The 25,479-nt window shown below is 34.4% G+C and overlaps 2 protein-coding genes across 3 annotated transcripts in view; one reads left to right on the top strand and one right to left on the bottom strand.

Moving 5' to 3' along the window:
* Positions 1-4,813, bottom strand: part of LOC115443542 (guanine nucleotide-binding protein G(I)/G(S)/G(T) subunit beta-1) — a 31,636-nt gene extending 26,823 nt beyond the window's left edge. Inside the window, exon 1 of one of the 2 annotated variants that reach the window (XM_030168989.2) lies at positions 4,562-4,813. The gene's annotated coding sequence lies outside the window, so the exon portion shown is untranslated. Of the gene's footprint in view, positions 1-4,255; positions 4,278-4,561 lie in introns of those variants that run through there. The other variant, XM_030168990.2, reaches the window with a different exon arrangement.
* An 821-nt stretch (positions 4,814-5,634) lies between these two features.
* The window catches only part of LOC115443552 (ATP-binding cassette sub-family D member), an 85,745-nt gene continuing 65,900 nt past the window's right edge, over positions 5,635-25,479 (top strand). The window contains 1 exon segment of the mRNA XM_037438626.1: positions 5,635-5,869. The gene's annotated coding sequence lies outside the window, so the exon portion shown is untranslated.

Here is a 25,479-nt window from a genome sequence, read left to right on the forward strand (position 1 = left end):
ATTCCAATTTAAACCTTACGACAATACGGTTACGTTTCCACTGGCATAACCAAACGGGCCCTCACCGCCCATCAAACCATGTCATAACGCACTCGCAAACTAATTAAAGTTTAACGCCGGTCGCTCCAAACTGGGCACAATGGAACAATCAACCTGCATGCACACAATGCATTGAACCTTCCTTGAATAATTAAAGCCATCGATTCACGTAACGCACTAGCCAGACCAGCGAAGTAGGGTGGGTGGTTGTCGGGAATACACCCCTCTGCGTGGCGGGTTAAAAATGGGTGTGGCGCCCGCGAACCCCTTTGCAATGTCCGCCACAAATTTGTTTTTCCTCTTTATTTCCATGTTTGACCGGTCGTGTTTTTCTTTGTTTCTGTGGGTTTACGTGAATTCTAATGAATAAAGTTTCAAATTGTGTATTTGAGAAAATAACATTGTTGCAATAAACTTAACAAAATAGCATAGGTATATACCTTATATTAACTAATGTAACCACCAAAATATTTACCACATATTGTGTAGAGAATACAAATGTATCAACATATGACCATAGCTATGCCTAAAACATATTCAGTGTAATCTTATTATGTGATCTGATTTAGCTTATTTATTATTTGTTTTTATGTGTAAATTCAAGTCATATATGATTACTAGACCAAATTAATTTGCATGGCAGCTCAAAGCTGGTAAGAGACCCAGATCTCACCAAAACATCTTTCATTTATGAGATATTTGTAAAATAGATTCATGAGAACCAACATTCCTTATGAGAATAGACAAGTAGTCATATCAAAATTATGTTTTTGTCTAATCATTAAATGAAGACCTAGTTCCTGCTATGGCATATGGCCTAATTAATTTTCTATCCCACATATCAGACATAAATATGTTAACAATATGATTAGTTGAGTGATTAACACTGACAAACTGCCATTAGTCTAACAAGGCAATTACATACATAACTCTACCAGTTTATCACCATCCATATGAGCCTGTGTTTCTGTCCACTGCTGGACGACCTATTCTTTCAACCACTATTCAATCCTATATAAAGCATAATGAGACATACACAAATCATTATTTATCAATGTAATAAGCAATAAGACTGGAAACGTAACTTGAACATCTATCAATACATATTATAAAACAAAGTCCCCTTATCTATCTGTCTGTATGTTGTTAATTATCTCAAAATCTACAGAATGGATTTCTATGAAATTTGCTATGGAGATAGTCTAAGACCCTGGGAAAGTTATAGGCTACTTTATATCCTAGGAAAATATCTAGTGGATGTTTTATCCCGGAAACTCCGTCACGCCGGCGAAGCCGCAAGCAAAAGCTAGTAAACCATAAAGATATAGTCTTATAAGGAAACAGGCTTGCAAGTACTATACTGACTTAGTAATTAAAGCCGTATTAGACTTAATACAGTTAAGGCTGCTGAGCGGGGGCTACATGGTTATTCGGAACACCCCTTGACAGACTCAGCAACCAAAGGTTGAGTTCACAAATATATTTCTCTATATCTGTTAAAAACATTTATGTATGTTACATATAATCCTACAGTATTATGATGAAATCCTTATAGTTTTCACAAGTAACTTCATAACTTGTTAAATTGGTATAAATATTAGCCTCCGCACAATTGGGTCATATTATTCATTACCATTAAAGCTTGTAATACCAGATAAAAAGGATTATCACATGAGTGAATGCAATAGTAAAAATCTAACTAAGAAGATCTTCTCCCAATCATTTATCCTGCTATAAAAGAACAACCATTTTTGGAACACTATTGTCATCTATCATTGACTTGTGAGATGTGTTTGTATAAAAAATATGAGTAATCTCAAATCTTACCTGAGCCAACAAAAATCTATTGCTTTTGGCATAAGTCATAGAAACTGTAACAGACATTCAACAATATGATTATGCCTTTATGTTTTTATTTCATATAGATTTAAAAAAAATATTTATTACTTATGGTAATTTTGCATTAACTTGAAGGTTTATATTTTATAATTCTACATTAGATTTTACTAGTATTACATCTTTAAAATACATTTATGGCTTATTGCAGGCATGTCTATCGTTTCTATAAACTGCCTACCAAATTTGAAAATCTATGGCATAACACAACTAAAAAAAAAACAGGTTTTTTTTTGCTTTTGGAATGTTATTATGGTTAAGCATGATATTATGTCTTAAGCATGTAGGTTTACAAAATGCTGGATCATGCTTGTATTTTGTTGCTATGTGCCATGTTTATTTGTAGTCATCAATATATAAAATTTCACACTGTTAAGATAAATATATTATCTTCAACAGAGTCCAATTATAAAATAAGTAAATACATTTAACAATTCTAAGAACATAATTATCTTTGAACATTTACTAATTCTACATATCTCTTATTTATATGTGTTTAAAGTATTAGAAGCAGCTTTTATTTTATGAAATGAGATCTTTAGAAAGAAAAGTACTTTTTCATAGTGTGAAGTCCTCTGATCCATCAAAATTACAACTTATATTTCACAAAACATTAAAATCAATTTACTTTACAAACATCACAACCACTGTAATGAAACTGACACTTTCTTCTGGTTTATTACAAACAGAATATGCAATTCATTTACTCCCATCAGAAAATCAAAAACAATTTTAATACATACAAAATAAGTACATAATTCTGTCTCGGAATAAACTTGAGATAAAATTATATGTCAGATCCCACTAATGTTGCCATTGACTTGTCAATTTACAACATTATGTGTTGTGATAATAAGGTCATCGAGGACACCTGTGTTCACACCAATATGTTACTGTCGTAAATCTGAAAGTATGTGCGGCTATTCGGTGTAATATAGTTCAATTCTAGCATAGACAAATTTTGGCCTAGATCTATAATTTATTTATAATATTAATATTTAGGCATTATTGTTAAAATTCTATTGAATATAAGAAATTTTTTAGTTACTTTAAGAAATTAAGTAAATTTTTTATATTTTCTAAAAACTGCAAGGTTTTATACTGCATTCACCATCATGGGTCACTGATAGAATGACACGCACATATTTTGTTATAGTATCTGAATCCTTACAAGAAATGGCACAGCTTTATTGTATTTAATTGGATTTGTAATATTGACAAATTAAATGTTTATGCATGAAGTTTTTACTGTAATTTACTTGTAAATATAAGTACTATTATCATATTAAAACCATATGACCACATTCAGGGAAGGAAAACACTAAACTTATAAGTACCAACTTATGATAATATATATTATTTTTGGTGCAATTGATAAACTGTATATTTTTTCCATCTGTAGACACAGCAGCAAATACCTATTTTATATAGGAATATAAAATGTACTCAAAGACCACTATCACCAAGTTTTATAACCTTAAATTTGGCTTATCATTATGATTCAAACAAGCTGCATTATGAAAAAATGATAATTTTACATTGTAATGACCTAAATGAAATTAATGTAACAATTTTTTTTATACATAGCTCAAATGCTGCAAAATGAGAGTGTCATACAATATTTTATATCTTATCAATGCAGTTCCCGTCCAATGTAACCCAGGAATTAGTATACTTGTTAACTGGTTTCTGTAAGGTGTCATGCAATGATAACTATAAATGTGACCTGTAGGCCAATGAAGAAAATTGTAGCTAATCCAACCTTAGTCCAGAGGATTTTGCTTTGTAATGTTTTACAATTCAGTCCACACCCATTTTTACAATGGGCCACACAAACCACAGAAAATAGTATGAAAATGATTGCCTTTACATGTACAGCATTGCTTCCACAAGCGTTTTAGTATAAAAATGCAATGTCGGCCGTCCCTTTTCGGTGTTCGGAAACGACGCTATCTGTCTCCCTCACTTCCACATATCACGACAGGTCAATATTCAATTTCCATTACATCCTCATTTTGTAACACCATTTATGCATAATAACCACTAATAAATGTATTTTAGACAATTATAAAGGAACACACCCGATTACCCGAATGTACCACGATGGGGCGTATGTGTCCGTATCGAAGCCGATTCAAACGGAAAAACACGTTTAACACCAAAAATCACACATGAATCACCATAAATACACTTGAAAACGGCACAAAGGCGTTAACAAAGAATAGAAAAAGCTGATTACAGTATAAATCGATCTACATCTAGCAACAGGGCAGCGCCTAGTACATATCTCTATGTATATAGCTATAGCCACTATACGCACCCAGTTTCCCAATAAATGTTCAATATCCGTGCATCCGGTGGGCAAACTATATCTCCGAACACTTAGTACAACGTATATCTAAGCCTTCAACCTCCATATTCTGAACACAACGCTAATTGGTACGCATTTTACGCAACGATATAGCCGGCGAAGGGTATCACATACACCCTCCGAGTTATACTATTTACGAATATTGCTCACAATATGAAGCTTCGTAATAGCCAGCAACGCTATTTTAAATCAATATTACACAATGAAAGCAAAAGAATAACGAATGATTAGCAGCAAATGAAACTAGAACTTTACCCTTCTGTCAGCAATATCCCGTAGACAGTCGCTCCAGCGGTTTTCGAAGGCTTTCTATACCACCATTAAGACTGGATTCTCACTTTTTGGCACATTTTGTATATTTTTAACGGCACCACACTATAACAAGGATTATTCACAGGTTTTTATCACGGAACTATCCACCATTAGCTTTTCATACACCCTCAAGATCGGTCCTTTTCACGGCCATTTGCAAATTGCGTCAAAGTTCCTAGAACGTGATTGGTGTATTCTGCGCTGGTGTAGTTTGATCACTCTACGCCATCTGGCAAGGAAATCAGGAACTAAAAATTATGCCATACGAAAATAAACTCAAAGCCTTAGGCAGTGGATCTATTTATTAATTGAAATTTAACTACTTAGGGCCTTTTCAGTTGAACCTAATAGGGTGCGGTACGGTTAGTTCGAGAACCCCGTTATGTGACGTCAAACTGGGCGTGAGATGCAAATGGCGGCATATTTAAAATGAGACGTCAAGTAAATAAAATATTCATAACGGATAATCGTATTTATCGGGAATATAAAAAGAAAGTTCAACGTTTAACCTAATAACCCAACTATTTAAAATTAATATAAAAATGAATTACGATAATCATGATAATGATTCGAACTTTTCGAACAATTTACATTTCAAATCACGCAGTACGTTATTACGATTTTAAATAAATTGTTCAAAGATTTTTTTCTACTTATACAATATTCATTTGTCTAATACCACTTATAAATGAAGTTATTTAATAGTTAAATTAATATAATATCAATCTTTGTTCCAATTATTTATCGATTCGAAACAAAACTGTGTATCTAACCTTATAAAAAAATGCTCTTTAGATATTTTCAAGTCTGGCAATTAGAAACAAAGCTCTAGCGCTGATCCAGAGCCGTAATAAATAAATTAAAAAAGAAACGCGAGCGCTGTACTGTAATTGGCGAATACATTCATGCACGAAAATGCTACATTGCGATTTGTTGATTTAAATGATTTGCATACTGCTCTGTGTATACATTGGCTGTAAATAATGTGCAATTTTTTTTACTGATTTAAACCAGTAAAATCTTAGGAAATTGACGGAATTTTCTTCATTGGTGTTTCATTGTGTATTGTGGGGTAGTTGTATTGTTTATTATTTAAAAATAAATAATAAATAATACGCACTAGCTAATGTTTGTGTCGTGGATTTTATATTTGAATTAATCGTGAAACTCGCATTATCCTTTCCTCGTAGGATTTTACTGAAGTGTTTTTTTTTAAACTGCGGAGTAGTGCGAGTGCTCGTCATCGTATCGGTAAGTAATTATTATATTTTATTATTGCAATAATAGTTTTGCCACAAAGAAACTGTAATGTTTCTCATAAGTTTAAAACGTCTTATATATTCTTCTATGAATCTTGCTCCTTTGTCAATAATAACATAACTTTTTTACCCTTCTGGTCTGAACAAGAAGTTGTATAAATATTCTTTGTACTTTTTTATAAAGCAATTAAAATTGTGTCTTATTTAATAGTTTATTTACTTTTTTAAAATAGATTGAAAAATGTAGTAAATCTTAGATATATTCTAAAAATAATGCATTACGCTAACAATTAGGTAAAATAATATTTTTATCTTAGTTTTTTTAATAATTTAATTTATTAAAGTAAGTACCAGAATTCTGTAATAGAATACGGGGCCAATACTTAAAAAAATGTATGCCATTCATAACAATAGTTTTATTATACTAGCATCTATACTTGAGTTTTTTTTTATTATTGTTTGTCTTTTTAAAATTAACTTTTATTAAAAATACTTAGAAAATAAACGCCATTAATTAGCATATAATTCCTTTATAATTTTTTGAAAGGTTCCTTGCTCTATTATAACAAGACAAAATGTAAAGTTAATTGATATAGGAATGTATCACTATTATTTGGCTTTATTATTCTTGAATCATGTTTAATAATTGGTGGATTGAACACTAACAGAAGTTACAGATTGAATTGCTGTACATTGGACTTGCTTGAGCAAATCAGAATTAATTAACTTCAGTTACAACTGTAAAATATATGCTAGTATGTTTATTGATATAAATTGGTGAGGTTTTGTAATGAGAAAGATTGCAAGCAATTTTTGTGAGACATTCAAATGTATTTATGTCAGTCTTAGATTTTTTTGTGCATAATTAAACAACTAAATCTGTCTATATTTGATAAGACCAGTTGTTTTCCAGTTGTATCTTGATGTCTGGGACTTAAATGTATTATTTGACTATTACATGGTCAAAAGTAATAATAATAATTTACAATAATAAAATTTAGTTTGAATATTCAAAATATGGAAGTCTAAGAAAGATTATAGTGTTTTATTTTTCAGTTGATCCAATCTGGTTCTTTGGTCTGATTTGATTGGGTTTGATTTAAAAGTTTTTTTTTTATGAAATAACAATATGTTATGTAATATATATATACCTAAGTTTTAAAAGTCATTGAAAAAGAATTACATATACAAATCATAACAATTATATAATTTATTAAAGAATGTTAATTACTGGCATATCTGATAAAAAGTAATGATTTATTACTCATGTATCTAAAAAAATGACAAGCTGATTAGACAATATAACAATCATTGATATGTAGAAAATAAGAACAATATGTAGACTTGGAATTAAATGTTTAAAGGTTCTTAGGTCTATAATTTAACTAAATCTTGATTAAGTAACTTGAATAATAATTTCTCTGGCAATGTAATATTTGGCAACTCTTGTAAATAAATTTTAATAGACAGACATTTCTTGGTGGTAGGATATATTTTATATCTGCCCGTATAGCAACCACAATAGTGTTAAAATCATAGCCATAGTGACCCACGTAAGTGTGTCACATTCCGAGATCAGGCTATGTATATTCAATAGGCCGGCATAATTGTGTCAACTGTCGATGGTTATACATCTCTCATCATTCTACAATCTATTAGACCCCACTCTATTTACCATTGGTGTATAGGGTCAATTTGCTGTGCTAGCAAAAAAAAATATTAATACATATCAACAATATTGTAAATTTCTTAAAAAATTACGAATGCATTATGGCGAGTCTATTACCAACGGGATAATGCAATCATTATGAATCACTTTCATTTGCCACTTCTTTGTTAGTCTTGGTCCCTTTGTCAGTGCAGTTTTAGTGCATTTTCGGTGCGTGTGCACCGCGTAGTACTTCTTTCGACTGTTCGTCGCAAATATGATTATGTTGTTTGTTTGTAATAGATGTGTAATTACGAGATTTTTCATCACAAGCAGATGTAAATATTATGATTTATGATACGCTATATGAAATAATAATATGCAGTCATTTCATTAAAACAATTCATATTATGTCTGTTATAAATGATGGAACTATAGTACGTAAGTTTGAATAAATTTTAAATTTATACATACACAGACGCACCTATAACGCCTTTATTCCGGATGGAGTAGGCAGAGGTCCAACCAGGACACCCATTTATCGCCAAAATGTATTCAATTCTTTGATGTGATAGGAGGCGAGTCTATCGCTATGTCGGGCACAAATTCCAGACTCCGGGCCGATACTGAGAATAAAAATTCAAATATCAATTCCTGACCCGGGATTCGAACCCGGGTCCTCAAAGCAGTCAGTTAGTCTGTACCTATTTATTTTAACGATTTTTAAGCATAAGACATATTCTATATACAAATTATTAATCGTTGTAATGGCCGGCATAATAATCATTCCCGGAAAATAAAGTGACACATTAAATTATGAATATTATTACAATTAAACCATGTATGGACGTATAATTATATCTTAAGATTTATAATAATAATTTTGTTAATTTATAGATATTTTTATTACACATTAATATGAAATATGTGTTCAGACTTCAGACGGATATTTTACGTATTATAAACGTTGCAGTGTACATTTAAATATACGGCAATTGTAAAGTGAGCGAAGCTTGAACTATAAGTTTGAGGAAGTAGTTTGTGCAATCCGCGTGTTATATCTAGCTATTACTCTGGGTTGAAGAATTTACTTACCGATCCGTGGATTGTACCGGAATGGTCACAATTAACGTTACAGTGAGACTTGTTAAAAGAAGATATTATGTTAAATTAAGCGACATTAAACATACTTTTAATCTATGATAAAAAACATAACTTCTCGTAGCATCCATGTAATACAGCTGCTTATAAACCACGCAAACAAAAAACAAAACCTAAAGCCAATATATCACTGAAATCCTATCAAACATTTCTAAACCTCAGCCCATCATGAAACGCCGGCGACCTTGTGATACGCTCCCTTCACCGCGGTTAGACAGATGTTACAACACTCGCAAATATTTTAACAGCATGTTGCCAAACGACAGCGCTGTCCGTCAGCCCTTTAGTAATGGCTGTCTTATGCAGTTATGTTCAAGTTTTAGTGCCTATCTGATATATAATATATATAATATCAGCCTTGTACTGTCCCACTATTGGGCACGGGCCTCCTCTACTACTGAGATGGATTAGGCCTTAGTCCACCACGCTGGCCCAGTGCGGATTGGTAGACTTCACACACCCTCAAAAAGTCCTATAGAGAATTTCTCAGGTATGTAGGTTTCCTCACGATGTTTTCCTTCACCGTTAAAGCAAGCGATAATTCACAAAGAATACACACAGTCTATCTGATAATATTAGGTAATTCTAGAAATCTTTGGGTAGTGTGTTCAGTAGTGCGTCATTGTGGCTGATGATTGCCTCGGTGGCGTGGATGGTACGAGTACCACTTCCGCGCTGAGGTCCTGGGTCCGAATCCCGGGTCGGATCAAAATAACTGTGATTGAGTTTTCCCATCTTAAAATATTATTCAGTCGCAGTTTAAAGTCAGGAAGTTGGTTGATACCGCCGAGCCTCGGAAGCATGTAAAGCCGTTGGTCCTGCACCTGATCTTTTTCCGGTCATGTCGGAAGACAATCGTCTGCTCACCGGGCTATGTGAATGAAGGAACAGAGAGTGCACCTGTGTATTGCGCACACACTTGTACCCTATAGTATCTCCTGCGTACTTGGCTGATCTCCGTTCAGATTGGCCGCCGTGGCCGAAATTTGGTTAGGAAGGAATCAATCATTGTGGCTGATGGTCTGATAGCATGGATAGCATGCATTGTGAGTTAGACGTTCAAAGTTAAGTTATTTACACGGGCAGGGGAAACTAGCTTCATTGCACCTGATAATAATCGATGTTGCGAAAGATTATCAACTGATCTAAGGTAATTATCCCTCGCTAGTCGACACAGTTTTGCCGACTTGTTCATAACAGGATATACCTATGTACGCTGATACTATGCACTTACGTGGGCCACTATACCCGGATGTAGTCTTGTGTTTGATATTCGCAAGCTGGGTGGATATAAATATTTTACAATAAATAAAATCAGATTGTTGATTTATCATTCAACAGATTATGGTTCAGCGGATATGTATCCTTTTGTACATTTATATGTTGAGGATTTCACTCCCTTTACAGTTACAAATATTTGTCTCGGGTCGGCACAGGTGTTTGCCGGACCGCAGTAATGCCCTATTCATAGCACAATGAGTTATTTTTTAAAAAGCTGAACACGCGCGTTTTTGTAGCATTTTGAGCGCTTTATCTAGTTTGAAAAACATCATGTTCATAAACTCAGTATCATTCCGAATTGTTACTACTTTTACCACAAGACATCCTAGTAAAGTTAGGACTTTGTGTTTATTCGATTTTTTTTTTATTCGTAGTTTTCCCTCCATTACCATAAAATATGTCTAGCTACCGTCTAAAGAGGTTCTCAAGGTAATAGCAGCACTTGGCATAATGTTTCACGAATCACTGTAATGCTATAAAATATGCTATTTTGTGTATTGTCATAGTAGGGTGACAATGCGTATGATATTTGAGTACGCATCATACTGTCTAAATATTTCGTTTCAGGATTTTTTGTATAAAAAGAAGCTTCATGTGAGTCTCCTGATGGTCAATCTAGTTGAATTCCAGAAAAATCATATGCGCCTCCAGAATATACAATAATCATAGGTCTTAAAGGAAATTATACTCTGTCCACGTGTCAGAACTACGTGAAACACCAATCGGTAGTTTTGAAGATGTGCGCTGACAAATAAATTGAGAATTAAAGGCAGAAAGAGGTTTTTTTTAATCAAGTTCTATTATATTTTTTTAATGTGCTAACGCATTGGGTTCTGATGTTTCATTAATTTCATTTACACTTAAAAATATATACTTAACATTAGGTTTTGCCGGCGCGGCGGCTCCGTCCGCTTGAAAACGCTCGCGATAAAATGTAGCCTATAGCACTCGGAGTAATGTTCTTTTCTCTAACTGAAAAAAAATCTAAAGCGGTTTAGTTACTTAGTAGTTTTTGAGATTAGCGCCTTCAAACTAACAAACTGTAAACCTTTATAATATTAGTATAGATTTGCGTGTATTGTTTTGCACAAGAAAGTATGTTAGTAGAAAATATGCTGATAAAACATAGTTACATGAGGTATTGAATATTTCTCGTAATGAGCACGTGTACGTCGCTGTACATTCACCTGTGTTTACTATCGTAGCTGACGGGGCAGGTTTTTTATTGTACACATATTGATTTTATGCATGACTTTCAATCCTATCATGTGATTTTTAAAAATCGTAAATTTGTATATCGAAAAACAGCCTTGGATAGATTACGCCATAGTATTATGCCGAGTAACCTATCAGTCATAGCTAGACTCTAGGTACGTATAACTAATAGATTACTTTAGTTAATTAGTATGAGATATGTAAAAATTGTACGCTATGAGTCTGCGAATACAACTAAAATATTACTTTTTCTTCCCGTGATTTTTTTATTCCCGTTGAATGACGAGACGAGTATGTCGTTCGCATAATTCCTAGTAATTGCACCCTGACACGTATGATATTCAATTTCAAAAGGCCTAGTAATTATGCTAGAATATCTCAAAATAAACACAAACTATGGTGTCAACAAACAGAGTCGCGTGCTACCGTATCATTTTCCGGGGCGTTTCTTCGTTGCGGTGCCGGCAAGTGGACGGTTCCACGACGAACGGATGTACCGCCATTTTACATTGTAACCGAGCATAATGGAGCCGCTTTTACTATTGTGATCACGAGCGTGGCGGGTTTCTTGGGTGGGCTGTTTGTTATTGCTACTGCGGTTGGCATGAATATAAGTTTAGAAGAGCAGGATTCAATGATTAGCAGAAGTTCTACCCAGTTTATGGAAATGAAGAAAATCCATAAAATATAAAATCAGACCTATTGAGGTGAAATAATAATTTCACTCCTAGGTTTAGGGATGCGTAAAGTAATAGAATCCTGAGACATTTTTTGGTATAGGTATTATGTCTAATAGAGTCGAGTATTGTTAATGGCTCGGGTTGACCTGGAGACATTCAACATTAACTTGACCTCTTACTTGTACTGGGTACAATTGTGTTAAGGTATAATGTCCCAATGCTGGGCAAATGCCTCCCCAAGAGTCTTCCATGAATTGAGATCCTGCGCTATAGTGAATAAATTGGTTAGGCTCTAATCGAATCTTTCTAATATTATACTTTTATCACGGAAAAACTTTCTCACGCGGGCGATCCCGCGGGTAAAAGCTAGTAGATAATACGGAAAAAACAAAGTTATAACGAAAAAACTAAATGATCACATTGTAAGTAAATTTGTTTGACGCGCGGGATTTGATTGATTTCACGCGCAATCGGTTGTGAACTCGTAAGCCGTCGACCAGTTATTGCGTAGCTTTCTGTATTGTTGGTTATGTGTTCTAATGCCCTCGTCGCGTTGGTTCGATTTTCTGGGCAGAAATGTGTTAGTTCTTATATACTCGCGTCTTTTACCTCTGCAGGGATGGGAAGGTAATTGTTATACCCCCTGTCGCCATGTTTACTCAGTCCCATGGTGAGATACGGGGCGGGTCTTTCGCCTTAGTCACAAAAGTCGTACTGTAATATAGTTCGATTTTTATATTGGTACGAAATTCGATTCCTTGACACGGTGAGCGTTATGTTAAAGTTCAAAAAATATTATAAAGAAGATTTTATCACTCATCTTAATGACAGAGTTTTAAGTTATCAAACCTTAATGAATGAAGTCGTTAACATAAATACTTTTGTGTTCCAGAGGTCAGAGTTCATGAGTATTAAGAAAGAAATACTGTAATCGATTAGTTATCACTCCATACTCATTTATATGAAATATTAATAAACTACAAAATGGCGGTTTATCATGGAAACTAAAACAGTTTTATAACCCATTTATAGTCGTTTACATAACGATATATTGTTGGGTAATTATTTGTGTGCATTTTAAAATTCTATCATTAGGTTCGAATTAAAAAGTTAGGCGTTGAAGTAATTAGGAAGGGAAATGCGAGTACCTATCGAAAAAGGCAATATATTGTTTATAGCTTTTGCCCGCAGCTCCGCCAGCGTGATAAAGGTTTCCCGGGCTAAAGTTTTCCGTTATGAAAGTCACGCTATGTATTTTTTCGGGATCCCATGTTCTTCCCACGGTCTCAAACTATCTCCATACCAAATTTCATTTAAATCCGTTGAGTAGTTTTTGAGTTTAACGCGTTCACACAGACATGCGACGGGGGCCTTTTTTTTATTATATACATTTTTATAACTTTTTAGAAGGAACAATTCCGTCACATATATTTCTTTCGTAACTTCAACCGTTTCCGCAGCGCACGCAACATAATCTCTCAAAAGTAATAAATTTTCCCGTTTTTGCAACAGTTTTCATTATTGCTTCACTCTTATTGGTCATAGTGTGATCATAAATAACCTATAGGATTTCTCGATAAGTGGGCTAACTAACACTAAACTCACTTCGAACCAGTAGTTCTTGAGATTAGCGCGTTCAAACAAACAAACAAAGTCTTTAGCTTTATATAATAGTATAGATGTATGGTTGTTAAATATAGCTAGCTAGTGCAAACGGCAGGCCACTGGTCTAGACAGATCAAACAAAGAATATTTGCACGGACCCAACCTTTAGCCACCGGGGAGAATCGAACGACACCGTTTCAAACAATTATATTTTAATAGTGCTTGCATAGGATGTTCTTAATGTCGTATGTTTCAGAAGGACTAGTCACAAAGTGTATTGCATGGTTATTTTGTACTTGTTTTTTTCTTTTACTGGGAAATTCACCTACAGATTTTTGTTGAATTTCTGATCTAAAGTCGAAACAGTTCTACCGACTAAAACTCCACCACGTTGCACTTTCACCTTTATTTGTCAAAAGCTAGAGTTCACAGGTCGTGTATGAAAGAAGCTAGATGTATATTTCTAATTCTGTAACTGGTGAATACAGTAAAAGATTAAATACCATATTGACCGTATATTTCTCTTAATTTTTACTTTTGCACATTGGTTCAATACATGCGCAAGGCAGGAAATCTTAAGCAAGCAACACGATGATCCGTGATTCGTATATCCTCATTGCGTACGCTATTGGTCATTATCATGCCCTGATTGTAATGTAGGCAAATATCTAGCTGTATTTTAATTAGCGGATACTTGATAACCTCAGTATCCGATGGTTGTTGGTTGGAAATGGTAATGGAGACACAGTTTCATGAATGGGAAAGTTTCGGTTGCATTTGGCGAAATTGTCTTTTGATAATCTAGATTCCAGAACCATTCCTTGTGGAAGAAATATAATAGTAGTAATACACTTGGCTTACCCGATTTGTTTCTTTCGAGGGCTAAGTTCTTCCTTTAATGATACATCCAACGTTTTGTTCATAGCTCTGTGTTAAAGTCAGGTGTAAACGGCCTATTGAGCAATTTCCCGGTAAAACAGTCGGTATTGTAATCCAGGACGTGGGCCATGCGCATGGTAACTGCGCTTATTTCCATCAAATATTCAGACATGTCACAAAATTTTGCATTTATTTTAGTAGGATGAGCAGGGTATATTGAACGTGTTCTCTGAGAGATGGTTCTGCAAACTTTTGATGTTTACATGTGGTTGGTTTCATGTTTGTCTTATTACTGGCACACTTGACGTGTGGTCATCTGTGAAAGAGTAAATTTAAATAGCTAATAAAGGTTTGTAATATCTGTTTTAACCTTCTAGAAGTTTTTCCTTTCGGTATATAGAAACGATTCGGGGGTCAAAAAGAAATTTTATTGTGTTTTATTGATCAAACCAAACTCTTGACCCTATATTTCGTCAAATACTTTAAGTGTCACTGACCAACCTTATCATTAAGTAAACGAATCATAATAGTTGTAATCGTAAATATTTATTGACAATGTCCTATAAAATTTCTTCATTCACAAACAGGTTTTAGTTTAAATATATACGAATGAGTGTTTCTCACGATAACCTTGGGAGACTTGCCCTTTTGCGACAGATACTCTAGAGTTAATCGGTCAACGCTCGCCGAATTGAAGGGTTACCAATAATATCAATTAATAAAATTTGACTTCCTTAAAAAAATTACATACCGGGTAATACTGGTTACCAATTTTGGAGTAAATTAAATTAAACGTTGTTTCCGTGCACGTGTTTAACTGGCATAGCTAGTATTTTATTAGTCACCGACTCCAATGTTGGTAACACATATATAGGGTAGTATAATATTTTTTTGTTGAAAGCGATTAAATTTTTTGTTAAACTTTTTTTATATTAGTAAGAAATAGACTGTCTCGACGGTTGTGTTGCGTATGTGGTACGCGTATCACGCTGAAGTTTTACATCTTTGCCTACCTTGAAAAGGGAAAAAAAATGATCATATGGGTATAAGAATTATTTTGGTCAAAATTAGTTTGGAGGTATTTTGGTTTAAGAATTTTGACACTCGATACCTACATTAGTTCCGAATATTTCCTCCTACATAAATAACCGTACGAGTATTTTTATACCTTATTAATATTTATCGATTACGGTAATATTTTATATCACTTATAATAAATTTCTTTGAAGAACATTCAATGTTCTTATCTCCCTGCCAACCCTACAAATATATAGCACTATACAGACTTTATTGTATCGCGTGATCACTGACCAAGTTTTCGGAGGTCGAATGTCGATTGTCAACGCATTAAAACGTCGTTAGCGCCTCATTTGGCCCGACGATAATGCTGTAATTCAAATGATGCATAGAAGGAATATTTCCTTCAATACTGATGTTTACATTGCTGGTGGAAGGATATTCATGTACGTATTTGCAGCATACATAGCGCACACCTCATGTGTAAAACCCGAACTGTGTAATGTGTGTATATATGTGTACCTCGGTCCGCCCCGTGACTACTGACCATGAATAATAATAATATCAGCCCTGTATTGTATACTGTCCCACTGTTGGGCACGGGCCTCCTCTACTACTGAGAGGGATTAGGCCTTAGTCGACCACGCTGGCCCAGTACGGATTCGTAGACTTCACACACCCTCGAAAATTCCTATAGAGATTTTCTCAGGTACGCAGATTTCCTTACGATGTTTTCTTTCATCGTTACGTTCCATCATGAAGGCTGGGAGAAAATTAAAATATAAAAATTCGTGATAAAATCCGATAAGTAAAACTAGTTTTATTTCGATGCCTCACATTCGCGTTAACATAAATAATATTACACCTCTATTACATTGAGAAATAATTTTCAAGTTAGAACTACGTTGACTAAAGTTAGATTACAAATTTATTACATATTACTCCAAAAAATGTTACATTCATAGTTACCGTTGTATTAAAACACTATTGTCATCTCTTTAAGAGCGTGCCCAATATCTTCTCAACTCTTGCTCAAGTACTTCGTTCAGGATGTCATCAAGAGCATGCTCGATATCGTCTCAACTGTTTCTCAAGAGCTTCGTTCGAGATGTCAGTTACTGTAAATCTGAAGTACTACCAAATTTGAAAGTAACTAAAGTAACGGATGCTCGTTAATTCGGATAAGGATCTCGAAAGAGCACCGTATGGTGACCTCATGATAAATCTGTCAAGCATTCTGTAAGTGGGACGATATCGTCAAGGTCTCACGTCTGAAGTCCAACTACCAAATAAGAGCATAAAAGGTTAAATAAAACTCTTAAATTCGTTTAAGGTTTTTAATACATTTTCTAACATTATCCAACAATGCATGGATAAGAAAATTATGTCTAATAATAAAAGGGCAACTCTTTGACTAAGGGCTCATTCAAAGAGTTGTGTAATACCCGTGGGTTGCATTACGAAAGATTTGGATACTTGGGAGATTCGAAGTGGTAAAGGCGTGATTCGTTGCGCCTTATTTGTATACACATACACTCTCAATAATGGTAAAAGTAAACAAAGTACTTGTACTATTTGTACCAAGGTACAAATAGTACAAGTACTTAGTATAAATAATTTCGTCATCTTAAATTCTCAAAGCAGGGAGGGTGTCGCGCAAGCGCTCATAGCTTGAATACGACTTAAATTTTGTGTTTTTTTAAATACCGTTTTATGTAATGAAGTGATAGAGAAAGTAAAAACATTAAGTCGTTAAAGCGATAACTGATGATATAAAAAAATGTGCCCGTATTTTTATCTGTGTGTAGAGAGAAGTCGTTACTTAAAAAATGTAACAGCTTCATTATATTTTAATTTATTTTATACTAGTTCTCGCTCGCAGCTTTACCTTCATCAAACGCATTTTACGAGAGTCTAAAATTAACTGTTTTTTCCGAGAAATAAGCTAGGCGATGTCACTTGGTTTTAATTACATATTTTTTATCAATAGAGATAGATAATCATCTTGGTGTCTTGGTGAGAGAAGCGCAAACCAGCAAACAGACATGGACATGAAAATATTATTCATTGTAGTCCAAAAACAATAATGAAACCATAACCGAAATTCCAATCACAAGTCACTGCTATTATTTCTGTCCGATTCTAAATAATTCCCAAACGTTAGTTTACCAAGGTCGTCGTAATGATGGCGATTGTCAAGAAATTTTCACACCGAGACACTAATATTATTCTTGGACAGTTTAATGTTTTATATTTGTCGTCAGATCATAAATGTTCGTATTGTGTTATTTTTAAGATATTTATTTTATTCGGCGACGGCATAAACTTTATTTATTTGTATTCATATATATATATATATATATATATATATATATATATATGGTACATTGGTGCTGGGTCTCTCGTATACAAGGAGCCGTTTGGGTATGTACTAACAATCATCACATGTTTATTTCTACCGCCAAGCAACATTTTGTATGTACTGTTTTGTTCCGGTTTTAAGGACATTGTAGCGTAATTACTGGACATTATGCGACTTAGTATCATATGTCTCTTTGAAAAGCGCACTGGAGTACCAAGCAAAACTTTGTGCTCCATAATTCTGTGTGGTGTTGTTCGTACTGTTTATGGCGGTCGTATCGCCTACATACTATAATGAAAGAAAAATGGGTCATGATAGATTCCTGATATATGAAGGTCCTTTATTCTGCATTACCGTCTACCTAATATTTTGTACAATAGCAGCATTGGTCAAGTATTTGACTTTGATAGAATGAAAGCAGTTAGTGTTATTAAATATTATGTTTTTGTATATCAGGGCTTTATATTTAGACTGGTATTTAGATAAAAAGTATTTTATTATAAGGCAATCATAACGCCTATAATGTTTTTTGGAGTGGTAGTGTCGATTTGCTATTAAATATTTGAAAGGAAGCGTGTTGTGGCTCATATATTAATTAATCGTCTCCGTAAAAGGAATATGTACGTTTTATAAATTTATGAATATTGATCTTTTAAAAACGCTTACTAAAACACACAAACATCTCGCTTTTATTTCGAAGGGTTAAGCAGAGGTGCAACCGGACCCCTTTTAGTCATATGTATTACGAGCCATGATGTGATAGGGTCACCCCTATCGCCATGTCATGGATAAATTCTAGGCTCCGGGATTTTGAATGTTTACAATGTTAGTAATATTAAGGAGTAGTCTTTTATATACGCGTCTTTGGGCCCTGAAAAGACGCCTTTCTACAAACGTTAACGTTATGTATGATATCTTAACGATACACTTAACGATAGCATATTTCATTCCCATTCATTTTTTTTTTAAATAATTGGTAACGATTGTAGTAAGTAATCTTTGCTACAGCCCAGTGGCGAAAGTGAACGTTTCCGAAAAGAAATCTGCCAACTTACAGATATTAATATGCATCAGTTTGTGGTCTAAATATCGTTCTAATGATGGTTAGATTTTACATAAATTCTACAAAAAAGGAAGCCGGCAGGAATCTGGTTATATGGAAATTTCGCTACTTCTATAGTATCTGGTGTAATATCTCTAATTATTGGATATTAAAATTAAACTATTTTTCAGATTTTATCTCGGTTTTTATATTTTAGTTTTCTCCCGACGTTTCGAAGACTATGGAGCCTTCATGGCCTTCAAGTTCCTCCCCGTGACCTGAAGGCTGTAATGTAGTTTAATTTTAATGTCGTAACATTTGCGGAAACATAAGAAATCATTATTGGATATTGTAAGACTAAACATCGAATGTATCAAGATGACGCGCCTAATTAGTTTCCGCGAGATCCTGGCTGGTGTTGCCCCTGTGGCATAGCAGATCTTCCACCAATTAAAGACGAACAAGACCGTGAATATACAGATATAATATAGCGTTTGGTAATTCTTATCACGGGTTAGATACGGAGTCGTCAACATCTGCTCGCGCAATAAACTTGCCGAACGTGTTTTATTATCTTGATAAGCGAATTAATTGATCTGTATGGTTAATTTATTCTTGTAGACGCGGTCAAAATATTTATAAGTACATCGAATTTAGAGTTTGTTGGTTTTTAAGTAAGCGAATGGTGCGTACGGAACCCTGTCAGCGTACGTCATCTGTCTGTCACAATGACTAAATATAAAGAGGACAGGCCTCAAAAATTAGCTATATGAATAAGTTATATATATGTTAGGCAAATCGACGCAGAATTGTCAATATATATGTCTATCTCTTTTACTCAAAGCTTACTTGGAACGCAACAAAAAAAGACAAAAATAATTGCTTTCTTCGCATATGGGACTATTTCGTTTACTTCAACACACTGGGACCGCCTTGCGGCAGAAACGCCATTTGTTGCAGGCGAGTCAGCAAGTACATGTAGTGTCAGACGATGTAAACAAATCTTCATAAATATTGAATTTAAAGTAATATAATCATATTCTCAATTGTTCAGTGTGTTTATTAGTGTATTTGTTAAGTTTCGAAAATGACTCAGTGTTGTGTGAAAGGATGCAAATCGAATTCACGCAAGAAAGACCCCGAAATATCTTTTCATAGGTTAGTAACTGTTTTTACCGAAAATTAGCAAATATTTACTTTGTATATTTACTTTTTGGATTTGTTTTTATCAATTAAAATGATATGTGGATCTGGTTTGTTAAGCTTTGGACCCTTTTGGGCGTGATTTATACACATTAAAATCATTATGTTTGTTTACACACGAGCTTAGGGATGGGTGGATTTGTTTAGAAATTATTGATATCGATATTTTAACAGACGCCCGTTTATTAGTTACGGTTTTTGTCTTTGAAAGAATGTTAGAGCACACATCAATATTGTATTATCCAGAACGACAAACTAAGTGAAATTAGAATATTTTTTTAAGATAACCAAAAAATTTAAAAACCAAGGCAAAATGAATTAAGAATATTGAGCGACGTGATTGGAATCCTACACCAAATACATATTTCTTTACATTTTGAGAAGATATGCATAAACCACACGTTTAATTAACGCGAGTAAAGATAACTGTTTTCCAACAATATTCCCGATAAGTAAAATAGTAATGATTATTATACTTCACCTAATAGTAATATTACTTTAATATATTGCTATGAATAAAATTAGAATTGTTACATAAAAGAATAGATAAACATAAAAGAAACAACATAAAGATGAAATGTAAGATATATTTTTACACTTGGCGGTCTTATGTTTCGAGCAACCTTTGCATGCACGGAAATAGATACATAATCATATTGTTGTTATTGCAAATAATTATTATAATTCATTATCTTAACCACCATCTTTACGCTCATTGATTTTAGTTTGCTGAAACATGGTTATGTTTCTCGATCAAAGAGCATAATAATAAAATAAAATAAAACCAACCAAATAATTGCTGACTACGCTATCTTATTCCATTTATCATGTATTAAGTAAATATGTTAATCTGTAACTTAAATTTTTAGCAAGGAATAGTGCAACATACAAATATAGATCAAACACAACTGGATGTTTGTCACAACAGGTACTGCTTTCTTTAACAATTGTTACTTATAAATCAGTTTCAGTTTGTTTGTTTATATTATGGTTTGTTATATTTATATTATGGTAGAACCTAACCCTTTTCGTATTTGATCTTTTTGGGCTTGTTTGTCTCTCTTTTAATTCTTCGATGTCGATACAAAATTTTCGGTACTAGCATATCACTATTGTAAGGGGCGGAGTCGGCGCCATTTTATGCATTAAATGTGCCGCATGTCACGTGACCATATTACCCATCCTCTATACTCTTTAATCATTGGTCTGTCAGAATTAAGGGCTTTTTATTTTGAATTATAATTCCTTTTTTCTCATTGATTAATTCATTAAATATTCTCAGAAAAATTGGACCACTTCCTCCTTTAATGTTCACGTAATTAACCGATGCTTATAAAGTGAATTAAAATTTAATTGCAATCGTTATGTCGATTGCATCGTGAAAAAAGTTGAATAAAGTATTGGAACTTATGTAAAATCTGGCCGGCCGTTTCCTCATTGCATCGGTTACCACAAAACTGTTACGTGCCAGAACAGTAAAACGATGTTCTTACGGCATTGTTGGTGAGAAAAAAATTATGGATGCTGAATGAATCATCATATTATTAGATTACATTTTTGGGTTTTAGTAGCCTTCGGAGTCTGTATTTCTAATGTTAAAAAGTTTTCTAAAAATAAAGCCTTTCTCAGTCTCAAATCCGCATTTTCACTTCACCTAACTAACTAGCAAGACAAAAAGCGAGTAATTTGCTCGACGACTTTCAGTTGTACAAAATAATGTTTATTATTGATTAGACGGGACCACAATTTGACCCTTGTAGCCTGTTTCAAGTTTATCTGATAGTGCTGGTGACCCGATTTTTATTGGTTTATGTAAGTTCAAATTAAACGCTGGTTGATGGATAAGCAAATACAAATATGGATCGATAAAAGCCATACAAAAGATGAGACCGTTAATAATTAGTTAGTAAAAGTATACAAAAGATTGCTCCTAGATCTGCCCGCATTTTTTTATTGCTTTAATGAGGAGACGAGCTTGCCGGTCGCCTGATGGTAAGCGATACGACTGCCGATAAACAGTAGAAACACCATACATAACCTTGAATTACAAACTTTTGTCCGATATTCCACTGCACTCGCCATCCTGAGACATGAGAAGTCTGATTATGTCCAGTAGTTACACTGGCTAAAATGTCCTTCAAACCGGAAAACAACAGCGACTACACACTGCTGTTTGGCGGCAAAAATAGACATTGCGGTGGTACCTACCCAGGCGCACTCTCACATATGAGAGCCCTACCACTAGTAGTGAAACCTATTTCGTTCAATAATCCTAAATCATTATATTAATAATTAGACAGAAATAGTTAGTTTCTACTAACCGCCATTGCAAATAAATGATCCCAATCGCCGTATCTCAAAAATGTACCAATCAGAACAAATGTCTTTATTGATAAGCTTACTAATGAGTTATTTTGATTGGTTCATACACGGAATCGGATTAAAGATTGAGATTGGGGTCGCTTATTGAAAATGGCTGTATATAGAAAAGTCAATTGAGGTAAAAAAACCTTCAAAGATTTATTTAAATGCATAGTAAATACAAAGTTTATCTGAGTTATGTGCTATATAGTACTGAGTATAAAGTAAATTATGCGCGTAATGTTTACACAAATAGAACCAAGTTATATTCACATGTGTTCATAACATGACATAAGTTATGTTCGTGATGACACCGGCCTACGAGGAAGCCCTAGTAACCGAGTTGCAGTACTCTTGAGCAATACTGCGTCGTAATATAAATATCCTGGAACGGTAATGTGACTGTACTGAACCTGATGGTAAATATTAAAAACTTCATCATTATCAGCTGCATGATATCCACTGCAAATTAGGAACATATGGAAAAATGAAATGAAAATAACAAATGAAAACCACATAGGCCTTCACTAAAGATTTCCGAACGGACCTGTCAAAAGCACCCTGCATTTAACTGCACTGCCCGTGCCTCGGAAAGCCGTGCACGTAAAGCCGTTGGTCCTGTGTCTGATCTCACTTCGCTCAAGTGGAAATGCCGTCTCACGAGACTATGAGAGTAAATGAATAGAGTGCACCTGTATATTGCGCACACACTTGTGCACTATAATAACTCCTGCGACCTTGGCTGATCTCCGTTGAGATTGGCCACCGTGGTCGTAATTCAATTTTGAATAGCTACGGGAACACAGTGTAGGTATTTTATAAGCCTTGAATCGGTGTAAAATTAACGAAACCCAATTAAACTGATTACGACGATCCGATGATGAAGAAAAATCTCGTCGCTGTCCTAAAAGGAATAGTGCTGACAATGTAACTGAAAGTGCTGGCAATAACAAGTTTAATACGTTCAGAATCCGCAAGATGAATCATTAGACCAGTTTACAAGCGAGTTTGTCATTGCACGGTTATTGAACTCCATAACAGTATGATTACCATTGAAAAAATCTGGTCTGTTGTGCAGTAAATATAAAGTATACAGTTTGACAAAGCATATACGGTTTATGGAAATTTTATCTACATTATATAAAGCGGTAGAGTTTTTTAGTTTGTGAATTTGTTTGTAATCTCTGGTGATGAACGATTCTATTTAATTTTCAGTTATAAGTTAGTTACCACTTAGTAGCAGTAAAACAAGGAAAGCTGATCGCACCATTTGGGATGCATAACTTTGGAAGGATACTGTATGTTTGTACACGCATCACGCAAATTGTTTGGAATTACTAAATGTAATCTAAAAATATTTCCATTATAGAACGCTACATTGTTCGGACTAACACGGGTGACTAACGTAGACCACATTTCTTTTTCTTTTGTTTTACTCTGACACATTAATGTCGCGGACAAAACCGCAATAAAACAGAATAAGTAAAAACGCAGCGAACCTTAGAGCCGGGGTTGCACCGATGTGGCAGAGATGCGGAACCGGTCACTACTCCGCTGGCCACTTTCTACAAATGAGAGTATGTCGATGAACTAGCGCTTAACTGGCCTGGACTGCAATCCAACCTTACTGTTAACGAGATAATAAAAAAATCACATGTAAGTGAAATATCGAGAATGATAAAATATATTGTTACGCACTGCTATCCTAGTCGATAACATCGGGCGTTTCCGGTAGTAATCGGCTGCGTGGTCAGGCTGGCAGAAGAGAAGATGTGTCACGCGGCGACTATTCTATTATTCTCTCTGGTTGACGTTGTCAAAAAATGTCTAAAATTGTATTCTGTAATTATTTTTGACAATACATTTACTGTAAAAAGAGCGTTTAACAATATGCCTATAAGTGGTTGGACCGTCCTGTAACCAGTTTATTTTAAACTGATCTTACTCCATCCTTAAGTCACAGTTTCATACAGATGTGAACCTTAGGGATTTATTTTGCATTAGGTTTTCGAAGGTTTCTCGAGCGCTAAATACTCGTTTTTCAATGTCTTTAATCAACGATTGATAGTGATTGAATGAAGTTTTGGAATTGGAGATATCTTGAGCGTAATGATCACGCTTGGATAATCTAAGTCCAAGATGGATTCATTATTATTCCATAAATTTTGTTTTTTATTATCGCTCCCTGACCGCGTTCTACTTTCTGGTTAAATGTCTTGTTCATAGGGGACAATATAGCTTGTATCACTGCACACTCGAAGAGGGGTGTGATACGAACAAAAAGCAAAACTTCTCTTCCCCCTCCTACACCGCCGGTTTATTCACCGAGCCTGATACATGCAATTTAGATAAACATATTGGCGATTACCAGCCCCGGATTTATGGGGGGGCAAGCGCGGGCCCATGCCCCGGGCGGCGAATTCAGAGGGCGGCAAATCCAAACTTGGCAAAGGGCGGAAAATCCAAACTTTGACTACTGAGACATGCAGAACATTACACACATATATTATTTCCTGCGGGGCGCGAAATGATGATGATGATCATGACAAACTTAAAAATATAGGTGGTCAGGGGCGGCATTACCCAGATTTTGCCCCGCCTCCAAAAAATTCAAGAACCGGGACTGGCGATTACCTAAACATGTTCAATTGTGTAAATATCTGTAATATATTTATTGTTTATACTGAGCTGTATCTATTACTTACATCATGCTGTCTTGTATGCAGCCTCTTACCAAACCGGGTCAAAACAAAACAAATATGACGAACCTTTGTTGCTTCACCGTCTAGTTGATTTTCAGAACGGCTTACGCTGATTTAGATCTCAATTTTCTATTTTTATTTGCACAATAGATTGTAGATATTATCTGAATTAAGAAGGAAATGGTCTGGTTGCTTGGCTAAACACATGGTATTGCACATTGCTTGTTACTTTGAGACATAAGTCATTAACATTTAGTAGTAATTTACATATGCTATATTATTTATGGTGAAAACAAAGATTGGTCAAAAGCCGTTGAAATAAAAACGAAGCTGAGGAGAGGATTTTACCAGGTTTTAAAGTATTAAAAAATATATAATTACGAGCAGATAATGTTACTAGAAATAAAATTGATTCTGATAATGGTTTATAAGTTGACATTGCGATG

The sequence above is a fragment of the Manduca sexta genome, chromosome 3, assembly GCF_014839805.1.
Source record: "Manduca sexta isolate Smith_Timp_Sample1 chromosome 3, JHU_Msex_v1.0, whole genome shotgun sequence".
NCBI classification, from domain to species: domain Eukaryota; kingdom Metazoa; phylum Arthropoda; class Insecta; order Lepidoptera; family Sphingidae; genus Manduca; species Manduca sexta.